Raw genomic sequence first — 17,475 nt, forward strand, 5'->3', positions numbered from 1 at the left:
ATACTTTAGAACCATTGTGGCATTAGTACCAATGGCAGGAATCAAACGTGCTTTGTCAAATCACTTTTTGAACGTTTATGCATCAATGTCCTTCTGCAAGAACTGTGTCTACCAATCCAAACCTCAACCTTCTGCCCAACTCTAAAAGTACCAATGTTTCAAATCTTCCAATGCTGCCCACCATTAACCTCCTTTGTCTGCTTGTCTGGGTCTTGTAATTGATACAATTTATTGTTCCCTTTGTATGAACGGTATTATAAATTAGACACACCCAGCTTTTGGGAGGAAAGAAAAATATTGATTGTTACGTTCAACCTTCTTTTAATTATTCTCAATTAAGCTGACTTGTTTCTTAAGATTGTACATAATTTTGATTGACAAGGGAAGGGCTGTGCCACGCTGGAATGCCATACAGTTGGCACTTGAGCCTGGTGCACACTCCAGTATATAAAGAGGTTCATTAGAACAGATGACAAACTATCCTGATATCTTTTTCTGAAGAATCGGCTATTATAGTGACTGCAGCAACCATGTCCGGAGTTAAAGGTGGCGGTGGCGGTGGAGGTGGCGGTGGAGGTGGTGGCTATGGTGGTGGAGGACAGTGTGCAGATCAGAAGAATCAAAATCAAAATCCATGCCAGGGCGCAACCATAGACCGTGAGTTGAAATTATCTATTTTCATGTCAAATTCAATTTTATGGTATGTTATATTAATGCCAACCTCAGTACATTATGGGCTGTTTTAGACATAGTGAGTGAGAAGGAAATATTAATGGTAACTGATCTGTTAGGGTTTGTCGGTCCGCAGTGTTAATTTTTAAATATATATATACATATTCGTAAACAAAGCATTTGTAGAAGAATCAAAAATACTTAGTAACAAAAATATTTACTTGGTCATAGACAGCAGAACACTTACATAAGTATACGATGGAGGTGATGGGAGAAAAATGTGACAACAACGAGAGTACTTTACATATAATATCCATTTCGCACTAAATAGTCTGACAATATTCATACATGTGCAACCATATTAACTATTTTCACTCATTCAAATACGATCACCGAGAACTCAGCCCCTCGATGTATTATGCTCCATTTGAAAAAAAATCTGTTGGTCACAGGAGAAGACATGCACATCCTTAGCTAGTTTCGGTGTTAAAATGTCGGAAGTGCAGCAGGCAGTTGGTAAAGAGGAACCTAAAGGCTTCCGTTTCAAAATGATTTCAACATTGTGTGGGTGGTGAAGAAAGATGAGGTGGGATCCTCTCCCTTCTACTTCGAGTCTGTCAGTCAAGAAGGTAAAGGTCATTGTCCTTCTTCTTTGTCTATTAATAAGGCCGTTTTTCCTTGCCCTTCTTTGTTTAGGACGACCTGCTGAATGTTCCTGTAGGTGCATATCTCTCTATTTAACGACTGTCAAGTCAACATGCCGAAATGTATGTAATAGCGTGTCATGAACATGAACACGCAGGCGCACTCTAAGAGAAAATGCTGAGCTTGAATTTGAGTAGAGTTTAAGGGTTGCAGCAAATATTTCAGACTAAATTCGTCTGGCAACCCTCATCTACTGTTGATATGTACCAGTACAGAAATGTTAACATGTTTGTGCCAGTACACAGTTGCATCAGGGGGGCTAAGCACAATCCTGTTCTACAACAGGCTTGCTCATTTAGGAAATGTAACGCCCTTAAACAAAACTTTAATGGTAATTGACAATAATGGGGGCTAGCAGAGTCTCCAGCAACAAAGAAGTCCCTTCTTCAAAGTAATTGCAATTAAGACTAACAGAACATGTTGAAAGCTCCTCACTAGGATTGACAAACCAGTCTTAGTACAGTGAAACATGGCAATAGGCTTGTGACTGTATCAATGTGGCAAGGCAAGGAAGGCATGGGCAGAGCGCACCGGTGGGCGTTGGCGTTGGCCGGATTTGGCGCCAAAGTGTCCTGGCGTTCTCTGAGGGGCGCTGAACCTCTGACAGGTGCCAAGAACGGATTCATTTTAATTAATTGCAGGTGTGTGTTAAATGCTTTTCATCCGAAGGACAGCACTCTGACACCACTCTCAGGGCATGCCCTGCTATAGTTGAATGAGTGTCAGGAATCAAGCACAAAAGATTGTTGTGCTAATAGTAGTAAGTCTATGTTGATCTATACGTCTAGATTCTGTCTACGATGTTTATGTTGCATAATATTTAACAATATTTTGATAGTACCAATGAAATTAGGACCAGAGTTGGAGTCTGGCAGAGAGGTTAGTCTGTCACAAACGTGACGGATATCCCGTCTGCCGTGTTAGAAGTGCCAATGGTTACAATGCACTTATAATAAGGCTGGTAGGATATCCGTCACGTTTGTGACGAAGCAATCCATCTACCCGTCTTTAAATCAGGCCCTCAGTAATCTAACACACAATGTAAAAAGTACTTGTTATCCTAATATGTAATTATGCTATATCTGTGCACGTCAATATTTCATTGTATGGGGTCATATAAATCAATGAGGGGTAGGTAAAGGAAGAGCCAGGAAAGGGGAAACTATGGAATAAGAGATTGGAATGAGGAAGGCACTTGATAAATTCAAACATCGTCAAACAAAAATGTTGCTGCTCACCAGAGGAAGTCATTGTGCACTATGGGGCAGATCTATTTAAAACACAGGACAACACAGTGCAGCTACACTATTTACTTTGCTGCATTGCACTTGACAACTTATTTACCCAGGACGGTAAATGATATTTTGAAAAGTTGCTTGAGAATCCACCACCATGACAAGCCTACTTGAGGAAGGAGATGAGACTACGTGGCTTAGTTAATGTCTGACTATTAGCGCCTCACTTCTAATCTTGTATTCTGAGCTTAACTTGCATGTGTGATTCTGACAAATCACTTTACCTCTAGTGCCCAGTCCCATATTTGAAATAAAAATGGAGCACTTGCAAGCAATTAAAATTGTCTAATTTCTTCACTTGGAAGAGGACTTTTCAGGAGATTAGTAAAATGGCCATGTACCTAGACTATTTGAGTTCTATAAATTCATGACATACATGTGTACTGTTTTCTTCTGTAATGTAAAAGATGCATAATCACTATGGGGCCTACATTTTATGGTTTTTGAAGAAATGAAATAACGCTTCAGAATTACTGCAGTCTAATTGTGTTTATTCTACTTTCTTAATTCTAGAATGCAAACCTGTTTTGGAGAGCCTCCCAAGTAAGTGATCTACTGTGGTTAATGTGTTATCACTTGTGAATTAGGAACAAAAACACAGGGGATGTTTGGATTTGGTTACACACAATTGGAGACATTGAATGTGCTATTTGATGGATCCTATCAATCTGCTCCAAGAACAAATCCCTTACAAATATTATTGTGCAAGCTCATGTTCAAAATAACTCTTAACTTACATAACAGAATTTCTAAGTCATGCTTCTACATTTTCTTCACTTTCCCTTCTTACTATAAAGTTCTGCCTTTTCTTTTTGGTTTCACAAGTCACATAAATTCAGGAAAATATGAAAAGCAAGGTAAAAATATTTAACAATATTGATACATTTCTTATGTAGAACTCACTGTAAGCTACCTGGATAAACTATTTGCAACACACATTTACCCAATTAAGGAGTGAAACTGCTGGGCTTTTTCTTGTTTTTTTTTCACAAATAGTCAATACAATTTGGTTTAACAAATTTTGTGTAGCATGCAATTCAAGCTTCTTCTAAGATCTTGAAAAATACCACCCAAAATACTGTGGGCAAATATAAGATTACTTTTGTGGTATAAACTAGTTGGGTATTCACCATTGGCATGCACATTACCCCCAAAACATTGACTGGCTACTAGGTTTTACATGTCTACAAATACAGGGAAGATTAGGAAGGCACTCCACTGAGGCATGAGGTTATATTATAATTATAATTACACTTTTTTATTTGTTTCTAGGATTGTGTACAGGTAGATGTTGCTGTCTCAAAGACCTTACCCATCCTTTAAAAAAATCTCACATAAGAAGTAGTAATTACTGAGTGGGTTTCCATTAGTTTCTCATGGCTTGCCATTGCTTGAATAGGTAGTTGTGCTCAAGCAGCTCTTTTGTTAGACTGCAGATTCAATATGAAACAAAGCTTGTACTTCAGAGTCATTGTGTGTTCTTTTGTGTATTTACTTTAGTGACATGAATTTTAATTGGTGGTTGGTTGATGCCTTTTTTGTTTAGGAAGCATGTCCTGATTGTATTTATGGCAGACAAAGACTATTCGATAATCACCTTTACAAGTTTATTTGTTTTACTTTTCTTTCTTGAAAACATATTGATGGATTTACAGCTTTTGTATTAAAAAAAACATGCATATACATGTTCCTACTGTTGCACCAGAAGTACAGGCCCCTTGTGAAACGTATCTGCAATGCAAAATGTTGCTCTTAATTCTATTTAACATCATCACTCACTCACAACATAACTTCATTCTGACTCCTTTTTATAACACTCTGCTTTGAGGTTACAGCGTAACATTGCTAATGCATTCTGTTCAACAAAGGTGTGGTACTCACAGCTTCCATATTGTTATACTCCACATATGATGTGGTCTCAGAATGGGACATAGAAGGTCTGATCTCACCAATGATAGCACAGTACATTGCTATATTAGATGTTAAATGGAAGTCAGTTATACATTGAGATGGCTTTGGGTAGAGGGAAGGAGGAAACAGTATTGGCAAAAAGCAAATAGTGTTGGCAAATATTCTGTGATATTGGGATCAAGAAAAATCTTAGTGTTGCTGTGAACTTTAAAAATAAAGACGGTAGGTGAATAGTACAAACCTCGTACAGTCAATGAAGCATTACAGCCAAAATTATCCCTGACAGTGAATGGTTAGCTTCTTAGTATCTACAGCACAATTTGGTGACTAATGCAAATAGGCAAGTGGGAATTACAATAGCTTCATGCAGAATCCTTGGTGGACGTAAGTCTCAGGATCGCACAACCTATGCCAGATGGATGAAATCAAAGCTTCTCCGTCCACTTTTAAGACTTTTGTGTTCAACTAAAAGTCCCAGAATCTAATTTCAGTAAAGATCATTAGCTATAACAGTCTGGATGAGATGGAAATAGATATTTTGATTAACAATGCACGTTTCAAAATAGTTTACTGCATGTTTGACCTATATCTATGCGTATATCATACATATTACAGATCAAGTCAAGTCAAATCAAGTCAAAGAAAGCTTTATTCGATTGCCATATAAAACTATCATAAAAGCACATAAAAAGAGAACAATTATTTTATCAATTAAAATATCACACAAGTAAAAAGTGTCAACCATAGATGACAGCAAAGTTTATACCTAATGAAATTAATCATATTTCAAATTACCGATAAAAAAAGATTAAATAGACATACATTTCCTTTGACTCAAGACTCACTTTAAAACTGTTTAAATCCTGCAAACATTGTGCACATTGTCCAGCAGTTGTAGTACAAGGAATGCCGGTCTGCATTTCCGAAGCCCCAGTGATTTCAAGATTGGTAGCAGACAAACTTTCCGAGCATCAAGATAAAATTTACAAAAAAGTACAACGTGTATTGTGGACTGTGCTGAGTGGTTATCATAGGTACACATATCAAGATTGTGTGCCCAGTCATTCATTTTGGGGACAGCAACAAGTCTGTGAAAAGCCCCCAGCCTAAATCCAGTCAATAAGAATCTGTTGTAAATACTAGGTACAAAAGTTAAATAGGGTTGGATGTTAAAAGTGGTTAAAATCAATTGACGGTACATTACAGTCGGTTTTATATTCTCTGAGGATATTCTAATCATGTCCAGATGCCTCAGAACCTCCTTTTTTAGATTCTTCCTTGTTATGTTAATAGTTTTTGGATTGGTAAAATATTTTAAGTGGCCTAGATCTTGTAAAAAGTTCCTGACATATCTCATCCAAGGAATCTTTAGGGCCCCTTCTAATTTTATAGTGTCAGTCAGAATATATTAATTTAACTTGGCTTTTTCTCTATTACAGATCATTTTTGAGTTGATTAATAGCTACACTCGTTACTACCAAATTATTATTTGACTACATAAATTAAAAAAGTACTGTACTTGGTGATTAAATTACTATAAATATCTTTCAATCTGTCCCACCCATAAAGGTTAGAGTGGAGGCCACAGCATGGAGAGGTTCTCACAGCTGTGGTAAGAAGAGAAAAGTGTGGTCCAGAGTCTCTTTCTGAGAAGAAGTTGAAGGGATAGTCACTTCCCATTGGCCAACAATAAGGATGGGTGTCATTTCCACTACATAGGGTGTTGAGGGTTGTTCCCAAAAGATATACCTGATGCTAGCTCTTTTTACAAAAAAACTCTTACATTAGATTTACATGAAGCAATGCTGTGGGTCATCTCTTAATGCTGTATTGCATTTTGGGTGTCACTAAATTGACAATGGTGTGGCCCCTATGAAAGCCAAGAAGGTCAAACCATGCATATGCAACACATTGGACAGCTGCTGTTGCTGAATCAAAATAAGCAGGTGCCAAGACAACAGTGTCCTTATCTGCTTTATTAATGTGAAACAATTCATGGATCTAGTGTTGTGTTGTTGGGTAGTATAGTATCCTGATGAGGATAACCCGACCATGCAGAAATCTAGTGGCTCCTAATGGGTGGGAGCAAGACAGAAGCATTGGTGGTCATTATTGGGAGTCTGGTGGAGGGTTATTCCTTCCTGTCTGCAATAAAACAGTAGAGGTCAACCTTTCTGGAATAACTTTAATGGATCATCACATTTTGCAATGCCCTTCCTTAGGATGAAAACATGCAGAAGATAAGCATTTAGGAACTATTGGATTGGAGCAGTAGTTGACAGAGGTTACCAACCCAGATACCAACAAAGTCTGGCGAAAAAGTGTGGCAGAGACCAGTAGTGGTCCTTGGTGATTCACCTTGGTATAATGATGAACATTTGCACCATAAAAGAAATTGTCATTGTGTAACACTGTGTGTGTCTTGAATCATACTTATTTAAGGAATCCATACCTTGTTATTGGGAGAGAAAAATAAGTCTTTTAGCACTGCAAAGACATCCCCATATTACCTGTTCAATGGATCAGAGATAGAGTAAACTATCTACAGTAGGACGCTAAATATATGAATCCATGTCCCATTAATTTTTCTCTGGCTATACAGAATTCCTGAAGAAGGCATTGGCCGGAACGCGTTGATTGGTTCTGTATATTAATATCAGTGATCATCTTGATTGTAATCATCTTCATGAAATATTGTCATCAATTCATGTGATAAATGGATATATGTACAATCATGATCAATTACCTCTTGTTGTAATAAGATATTATGAGACTGGTTATTAAATGATAGAGAGTGTTTAATATGATCCAGATGTATCAAGCTTAACAGTATAAATATACATTTTGACAATAGAAAGGATTATATAAAAAATTATATATCTTTTTCAACTTTTTAAAGAAAAGAGAATATATTAAATAAAAAGAATATTTTTCTAGACCTTGTTTTATCGGTTTTGTATTCACAAGTGTTCAACTGATGCATTGTCCTATATACTTATGCACGTAACCTGGTGCCGTCTGCTAAATTTCCTAAAACCTGTGGCTTGAATCATATACTTATCCAACTAAAGGCTTTATGCTTTTACTAATTACAACCAATTGAATTACCTTATTTTTTCAATGGTATCCCACCTCTCAGCCCACCTAGACACAGGAGTGCATTGTGCTCTTTTGAGCTGGCCCATGCAATCACAATTACATTAAAATCTTGACAAACACAGCTCTGGAAATACAATCACCTCATTGAAGTAGCTGTAGAGAAAAACTATGTGTTCGTAAATGAAGAGTATTTAAGTTATAGCGATGACATGGGTGATCATTCTTTAATTCTGTGTCTTTTCTTTTTTCCATTAGATCCATGTGCTCCTGTGGACATTTGTGGGGACCAAGGGAAAGCATCATCTGGTGGAGGCTATGGCTTTGGTTTTGGTGGAAGTGCAAATGCTGGTGGACAGAAGAAATGAATGTTCTACATTCTATTGTCTCATTCCATCCATTAGCCTATGTTCCAGAGATGTTGTTGGAAGTTGGATGCTCAGATTGATTGCGTTGCATTTACTATCCACATGGTTTCATTATTTCTCTATGATTGTGTTTATTTCCTTTTTGGAAACACTTGGTAGTCAATCTTGCAAACCTGAAATGAGGATCAAACTGTAATAAAGCAGCAGCATTCCATTGATTAATGCATGCCTTGTTTCTTCCTTCTTACACGAAAAGTCAAAAATAAGTTTATGGCGATGAAGCTAGTTCTCTATGATGTCTCCCTTGATTCCTATGGGCCTTATTTACAATTTTACAGCATAGGAGCACCATATATTGGAAGTGCTCCTTCCTCCAAAACATGCATTTTCCCAAATCTAGTTGGAGTCAGGGGAAATGGTGTGTTTACACCACTGGAGGGCTGCTGCCTCTACAAGTATACACCTCCCACCTGGCACACAGTCTGCCAGGGGGTCATTAGGTCGTACAGAAGGTGGTCCTGCCCTTTTGAGGGCACACTGATATGTTTTCAAGATCATCCTCTAGAACATGATCCAGAATTCAGTTTTATAAACGCCCTGGCACTAAGGAGTTAGCCAATGTACCCACCCAAGACACAAAACCAGTTGGATGCCTCCATCCCAAAACCCACTGAGCAATATCTGAGTGATTTGCATTCCATGGAATAATTAACCCTATGAGATTTCACAGAGATAGTTATTGGAATCCAAACCCGTTTTCATTGAGGAAAAACACATTCAAGAACACTAGCAAACAATGGATATATTTTCATGATTTATTGTAAAATATAATCCTGTCCTAGTACACACAATATGAATTGTAACTACAATAAAGATTAATGGAATGGTAGCTGAAATGTTTATCAAAAGCGTGATCAGGAGTAAATACTCAAACACATTGACTGAGTAACTTTATAGCAATCCCACCCGTATTACTTTATTCATTCAGCTATTCTCAGCATCAAAAGTAAAGCCGAACTTTAGAGATAGTTCAGTGTTAGAACAATAGGGTTTTGTGTTGAATGTAATGACAGAGGCTGCTGTTCTCCTTTTGAGCTGGTCAGCGGGCAAATGGGCAGCAAGTGAAGCCTGAATGCCTTACTGTCAGCCTTCAGCCAAAGTATGTAATGCAATTCTGCAGGTCCTTTCTTGTCTGTGCCATGCGTCACCTGGCATGAAGTTCCTCTCCAACCCTTCACACTCAGTGCTTATCTTATATAACATGATGTAGTTGTTGAATCTTCCAGGATAAACGATTAGTAAAAAGTGGCCCAATGCCCCTTTACTCACTTTAATTCTGCAACAGTGTTCTTTGAACAATAACAATAAACGAGACAAGTTATCAGCTTTCCATGAAACTTTGTTTACAACTCAATTACTATTCATTAGAAAAAAATGTCAGCTCAAATTAAATACTATGAATATATCTGAGCTGACTTTAGTATCACGTTGCAAACAAAAATGACATAAAAATTACATAAAACTCGCTTTTTGTATTAATCACACACAATCATTTCCAAACGGTTATTATGTGTAACATAAAAGGGAGCTACCTAGAAGAATGGGCACATAATATGGAAAATGGACCCCACGTGCAGGGAGATCCATGAGTTTCAGGCCATAAACCTTTTGTTTACCTAAAACAATCTCCAACTTTGGGAGTGTGTTTTCGCTAAACAGAAAGGTTTGCAGAGCAGACACTTTAAACACAGAGCCAATTTGGCAAGCCTTTAGTGCTGCAAAGAGAGCTGGTGGCTGTGACTCCCCCACAGAGCATACATCCCTGCTAGGCAGGAGAGGGGCTCTGAATGGGTTGGAACCTTCTCTTTTGAGGCACTGGTGGTCAGTTGTGCTGACCGCCCGCGTCTACATGAAACTCTTTTTCACCACCATGAGTGGTTTGCTATATGAAAAGCGGCCATTTATCTCAGAAAGGCTAGAGCAGAACCACACTTTCTGTGTTTCTCTCCCTTACAACTTTCTGTGCTCCAGGAAGGGTTGTAACACTCACCATGTAGTTCCATCTCTAACTAACAGAAGTATTGCACACACACTCCTCTTGGTCTGGGCTCACATACATTACAGCAATGATTTAAAAATAAAGTAATTGATTTTCTGCTCTTTAGATTTATGGGTTTTACAACTGTTTGAGATGTTCTGATCTGTCAGAACGGCACACTTTGATCTGAATGTACCACACCTACCAAGAAGGCAAGTGGCAGCCAAGATTAATAACGATGGTGGTGCATTGCTCTAGAGACGAAATTCCCTCATTCTATCCTACAATAGTGAAATGATTATAAAAAAAGGATGGTGAGTTGCCCGTTAGAAGGAAGAAACCCTATACCAGATTCCTCATAAAACCTATTTATAACCAAAACTTCATTGGTGATGAAATGGAAGATGCCTCCAAAAGGCAGTTGTTCCAATTGATCAGTGCTGGAGGCAGACCCGCAGGATTACATTAGGAGACACACTAAGCTAAGAAAAAGTTAAGAGTGTTGCATTATCCATTCTCACAATCAATGTCTCAAGGATAGATAGCAATGTATAATATGCAAAACAAAAGTATTTCTCACTAGGGGTTGATGGAACTATTTTGCAAACTACATAAAGGTGAAAACTCCTGTTTTTTTAAAATGTGCTAGTGGAGCGAAATTGGGCTTTAACCCCGCCCCCCCCCCACCCTTCCCAGGTGCAGGTTGCAAGTGAACCTGAGAAACTTGCAGATTCTGGGGTTTAAAGTTATGTGAAGGAAGCTGAACAAACTGCCCGAATTGCCCGTGGACCAGGAAGTTTGAACGTTTTTTATTAGATTTGCTGGTACTCACCTTACAACTCCTGAGAAACTGGTTGGTTCTCATTTCAAGTCCCATTATTCCATCATCATCAAGAGGCATTATTCGAGTAATTCTCATAAAAGCATAATACATACATAAAATTTAAAAACGTCATTAAATAAGTGCCTCCTAAAAAAAGATTACATCTTATTAAAACACAATTGGATTAATTACAGCAAGTAAAACCATTATAAAAACACAATTTACACAGGAGTATACAGTACAATGATCCTTATGTGGGTAGGCTCACTGCTATAGCTCTCTTCCTAATGGACCATGCCCACCCCAAAAACTTAGCTGTCCCTATACATAATGGCATGAAAGAGCTGGTACAAATAATTCTCATTGCTACAGCGCTACTGGGGTGCCCAGATTTTTGCAGACCGGGGATAACCAGATTCGCCTTGGAGCAACATAGGCCCTGCAAGAGAATAAAAAATGCCCAATGGTTTCATTAGAGGTTCCACAGACGGGGAAGGAAATATTAGATGAACCCCTCCACCTGCCGGTTAAAGACCTAAGGGGGAGAGCTCCTATTCTCATTTGAAAGAAAAGTTTCCTATACCCGGATTGGTAATTGTGTCCCAGTAGAGCTCCAGGGCAGGGAGGAATTTAACTTCCATAAATCGTCCTGACATGGATTCGGCATCGGTTTTCCGCCAATCCCGCTCCGCCACATAGGCCCAATATATCTCCTTGATTGATTTTTTGCTGGGAAAAACGACTCCTGACGGGTTATCCCAAAGGGATTGGAGGCCAAGCAAACACAACACAATTCTAAGATCTTTTAACCATTTAATCCTGTGGAACACATCGGCTTCAATAATTGCTAGGAAGCCATCGGCATAGTGTTTGAGCTCGGGGGTATTCCAAAGCCTTCTCCAGTATAAAATCGGACGAAGCCTTGCCAGGTCTCCTACCGCCTTCCTACCCAAATCATATCTGAGGGGAATCAGGGGGGTACTTTTGGGAAGGCCAGTAATTGTTCTGAAGAACTTGTTCTCTGAAATCTGCATTAAGTGGAGATGCCCAAATCCCCACAGTTCCGCCCCATATAATGCAGAACCCAAGGCTTTTGCTTCGTATACCTTCAATGCTGGTGAAATAGGTTTAGACTTTGATTTTCTATGTTCTGCCCCCAAGGCACCAGCTATTTGTCTATGCCTTAGTACCGCAAGATCAATATGCTTGGACCATCCTAGATCGTCAGGTACATGAATACCAAGGTAAGTAAAAGTACTTACAACTTCTAAAGGGCGTCGGTCCATTAACACCTTGGTGCGAAAGCTATGGTGGGGGTTAAAAATCATTAATTTAGTTTTTTTCGCATTGACCTCCAATCCATGGTCCCTACAGAATTCGTCAAAAATGCAAAGGGCGCGTTGCAGACCACTTGGAGTCTTGGATAAGATCAGGGTGTCATCTGCGAACATTAAAATCGGCACTTTAGTGCCCGCCAACGAGGGTGCATCTACATTAACAGATAACATTCTTGCCACTACCCCATTGATAAATAGTGAAAAGAGCAGGGGGGGCCATAGAACACCCTTGCCGAACTCCCTGTTTGACTGGGAAGTCAACAGTAGTCTCACCCTGCCTACCCCACTGAATCTTTGCGAAATTCACCTCATGCAACCTCATAACCAAGGTTAGTAGGTCCTCCGGCAATCCCTGGCCCCGTAGTACCATCCACAGCTTAGACCTAGGTACCAGGTCGAAGGCCGCCCACAGATCAACAAAAGCTGCATACAGGCTGCCTTCGCCTAGCACCACAGTTCGCCACCGTAAAAGAGTAAAGCGGAAGACCTGATCCACCGTACTGGTGGCCTTTCAAAACCCAGTTTGATAGGATGATAGTGCATTATATTCGTCAATCCAGTCCATAAGCTCGTTCACCACAATCTTCCCCACCACCTTTTGGATGGTGGCTATCAAGCTTATGGGTCTATAGTTGCCCGGCATCCCCCGATCTCCTTTTTTAAATATGGGGATAATAATGGCACCCTTCCAGGATGACGGTACCGGTGCTCCCTGGGCTATTGCATTCGCAATAAAGAGAATATATTTACTCAGGCGTTCCCTATCCTTAATAAAAAGGTCCGCCGGGACCCCGTCCATACCAGGAGCTCGGCCCCTTGACACTACACCAAGTGCCAACAACACCTCCCCTTGGCTGAAAAAATTGTCTTTGGGATACACAGCCTCAAACCCATCCATATCCCTTCCAGGTGCAATTTCGGCATATTGGGGCTTAAAGTAATTAACCCAGTCCTCCTCCGGGACGTTGTTATCAGGGCAGTCAGGTTCACCACCTCTCCCCCATTTAACAATGTTCCAGAAGAGCCTAGAGTCCCTGGAGCCACATGCTTCCCTTAGTTCATCCCAGTGCCTCTCATCCCATAATCTTTTAGCTTTGGCTATACTATCTTTGTAGTGCTTCCTAGCACTACGAATAACTACCTGTTCCCTGGTCTTGATAGCAATACCCAGAGCTAACCTAGCATCTCTACAGTGGGCATTATACCACTTCGCAGGCCTGATGGATATCCTACTATTTTTCCTAGATGGTTTCTGGAAGTAGGACTTAATGACTAAGAAAAGGTTATCATGAATATCTGTAGCTTCCCCTAAACCTGGCATATGTGGAGGAGCCTGTTCTAGGGCATTTATCGCACTGTCCACCGCGATATTTATGTTGGCCATAGATTGTTGGTTAGCCAGCACACAAGGCCATTTTAGCCTACGCATGTCGTTAGTAGGGACTGGCAAGGTGACTCCTACCCATGCTACACTTGCGTTCCTATTTAGGGGGATCCACCATTTGTGCGCTACACACAGGGGATCATGATCACTTTCCAACCTATGGATAACTTCCATATCACTGACCTGCTTCCATAGTTTAAGACTGCACAAAACATAATCAATCCGGCTCCTACTACGGCCGTTATTGAAAGTGCAAGCCCCCCCCCTATCACTCTTCGTTCTACCATTTAGAGCCCTGAGACCCCTTTCAAGACAGATGGCATTTAAACAAATAATATCCTCGGTTCAGCGTCTAACGGGGTCTAGGTCTAATTTTGGGACCCCCCACTGACCATCCTCTTCTGCTCCAGCAAAGTCGTCACAGATATCCAGGGGTTCAAGCGTGCGGTTAAAATCACCGGCAATTATGATATTATTATCCAGGGAATGGGTTTCAAGTAGGGTAGCCAAATCCGCTAAAACTTCAGACTTCCCTCCCTTTTTACCCCTGGCGTATATATTGTATATGTCAAGACGCCCCTGTGGCCCCATATCTAACGTTATAATCTGGATGTCCTTGCTGCCTGATTCGACACCCTTAACATTAAGAGGCCAGCATTGCCGGACCCAGATGGTCAGACCACCCATTGGGCGACCCTTTTGGCCTTTGTTTGCAGGAACCGAGTAGTTCAAATACCCCTGGAGGAACAAAGGTTTGTACGCCCATGTCTCTTGGAATATACACACGTCATAAGCATTTATAAAATCTACCCATTCTTGTAAATCCTGCCTATGACGCAAACCAGCAATATTCCAGGACATCAGACTTCCCATATCTTCCCCACCATTATTCGGTGGTACCCCGTCACCAACTACCCGAGATGTATCGGGAGCGATAATATTATCAATAGCGGGTTCTAGGTTAGTATCACTATTAATCATGGGTCCCTGTATAAGAGGGGAATCGCCGGGGGGAATTAAATCATCTGCCATATTGCAACTAACATGATTGTAGTCAAGTCAATCGCAATCGTTGAGCCCAGAAAGGACATCGAATCTGTTGCTAAATTCGACATCACCTCTATTCCTAGAGACGCCTATGGGCCAGGGTCCAGTCGATGTCATATGGGTCATAAGCCACCTCCAAGGCCCTTCCAACGGACGAGTTTGGTTGGGGATTCTCAGTGGGGGGAACCTAGGTCTGGGTGCACCCTGCATACCCGGTCTGTAGAAAAACCCTAGGGCTAAAAGTTCAATACCGTGCCCCCTCCCTAATGTATTCTGGCCTATCTTGCTGAGGATCCTTTTAACTAAATGTGATTTATCAAAATTTATGACTATACAGTCACCCTCTCTGGTCTTTGCTGAGCAACCCACCCACGCTACTCTACGTACCATGAGTATATTGCCTCCAATCTCATGTTCGTCTTCCAAGTTCTTTGAGAACCAGTGAGTCACCTTAGCCTTGAGTTGATAAAAGTCCTCTTTTCGGCCAACACGAAGAGGGGGGACATTAACCATAATCTCCACCAGAGGTGCACTTTGCGGTGGTAAATGAAGATTAAACTGGCTCCCTTTAGGTAGATTGGGTTTTGCCGAGGGCTGATTGACAGATGCCAATCTTGGTGTTTGCGGACGGGCATCCTGATGTATTTGTAAAGACCCAGTCTTATACTCATTGTTACCCTCTATATTACCCTCTTTGATACCCTCTTTACTCTCTTTGTTACCCTCTTTGGCCTCACAACGTGTGCTCTTGCCCCCTAAGGCAAATGATTTTGTACCGTCGTGGGGCGCTATTTTTCCCCCCTTCTTCGATGTGGGTTTACATATAGTGGGGGGTTGTGCACTTTCAATAACTACAGGTTGAGTGGTGACTATGGGATCTACGCCCTTCCTTGGTTCACTACCCATTGTGTGTAACATTTTTGAATTATCATTAACAATTACTTCCAATTTGTCCAAAGTAACTGCAAGCAATTTCAATCTCTCAATGACAGGAAGTATAAAAGATCTAATTATATGCTCGACCTCTCCTACCATAGTCTCATCCCTATATGGAAGAAATGTAGTTTTAGCCATAGGATTGGGATGCTCAAGAATTACTGACTCAGTATGGACCCCCGTATGTGCAGGCTTGTCCCCTTTTGCCAATAGCTTTAAAGTCTTGGCTCTTTTACATTTTACCCCTCTACTCGTTTTCCTTTTCCTTTTCCCTATTATCCTATTACATTTCAAGGGTGATTCGTCTATACCACAGACGGGAGAAATCTTAGGAGATGAGGAGTGTATGGGATTATCTGCCAGATCAACACTGACTATCTGTAAGACTATTGGATTAGTCCGATCGAGATTTTCTTGGTCAATAAGTACCCCTGTATTCATGGGCTTATCCCCCTTACCCGTTATCTTTGGAAACTTAGTTTTTGTTTTTTGTAGAGTTTTATATAGCACGAACTAGACCCGAACCGAATCAGGTATCAGAGCGCTTTACATAGTACCAGTTACGTTACATGAGGACACACTTTAATTTTTAGGCACGGGGAGATTAAGTGATTTGCCCAGAATCACAGGAGGTTTTTGGCGTCGTTACCGAGACTCGAACCCAGATCCCCAGGTCCGAGGTCGAGCGCCTTAGCCGTTAGGCCAACCCCTCTCCCCTATACATTCTCCCCCAACACACCTTCTTTTCCTTTTCCCTGCTATTCTTTTACCTTTTAAAGATGAATCATCTATGACACAATCGGGGAGATGTGTAGGTGAAGAGGAGTTTGTGGCTTTTTCTGTTAAATCCACACTAGCTATCTGGGGGTCGGTAGAGTCATTTCCCTCTAAGATATTAGCAAGGGAGTCTAGCTTGCTACTTATCTCGGGTAAACCCAAGACACTTAGCCTTTGACTGATACGCTTATCGGGAGAAATACAATGCTGGATCGGTCCCAATGAGGATTGTTTGTTAAATAACTCAGAAACAGTCTTTTCCCAGCAATACTAAGTTGTTGGTCCACTGCCAATGAGACCCGCGTGAAGTAATTGTCAATTGTTCCCATGAGACTGTCGGTTTTGGCTTTCCCAACAGCCTTTCCACTGTTGGTCACCGGTACCACCATACCAACAGAATGTTGATAACCCAATCACAATCCAAAGTAGAAGTAAATGAAAGTCAATTACCCGATGTGCGATGTACCACAGCCAGGTGGGGTTGGCCAGTCCAGTCTCTTCCGACCTCTGAGGGCCTAAGAGGGCCCGCCCTTTGCCCGGCGTCCCGCGAGACGGGGTGTGCGCTGTTCTTATGTGCCTCCTGGCACTGTCAGCTGATGCGCCGGGCGCGTGGCCTGCTGGTGTTTGAAGTCCCCCTAACCCGCACTCCACTCGGCGGCCGTGCTCCCAGCTGTAAACGGGAGCAGGGCAGCGGGAGGCAGGCAGCTCCTGTCAGGAAAGTCCGTGTGGCAGCAAATAACACCAAGCCCAGAGGAGTGTTTGATCTCGGTAAGGCTTCCCCCCTTTTTTCCATTATTCTGTCGTATGCAGAAGTGATTTTCGCAGAATTTTGCGGGAATCCACATGCCTTAGGAAAATGTGTCACTCAGCACTACACGTTACCCAAGCTTTGCAATGAAAATGTTCTAGAATTAGCTTGCATTTCCACTCTGCCCCATCAGCTATTGTTCTCTTGGAGGAGCGAACGCCACAGATCTGCAGACTGTCTCCATCCTAACAACCATCCCATTACCTTAATGCTGTTTGCATAGTCTTTGTCTAATCAGTTTCAGAGCTGATCTAAGCATGTCCCAAGGTGTTTCTCAT

General features: G+C 41.1%; 1 long non-coding RNA gene across 1 annotated transcript; it reads left to right on the top strand.

The window, feature by feature from the left end:
- The first annotated feature begins 470 nt into the window (after nt 1-470).
- Nucleotides 471-8,269, top strand: LOC144754939 (uncharacterized). Its single transcript, XR_013594808.1, has 3 exons — nt 471-657; nt 3,186-3,215; nt 7,938-8,269. It is a non-coding gene; the product is annotated as an uncharacterized LOC144754939 (long non-coding RNA).
- Nucleotides 8,270-17,475: the final 9,206 nt, after the last annotated feature.

The sequence above is a fragment of the Lissotriton helveticus genome, chromosome 5_1 (assembly GCF_964261635.1).
Source record: "Lissotriton helveticus chromosome 5_1, aLisHel1.1, whole genome shotgun sequence".
In the NCBI taxonomy this organism is placed as follows: domain Eukaryota; kingdom Metazoa; phylum Chordata; class Amphibia; order Caudata; family Salamandridae; genus Lissotriton; species Lissotriton helveticus.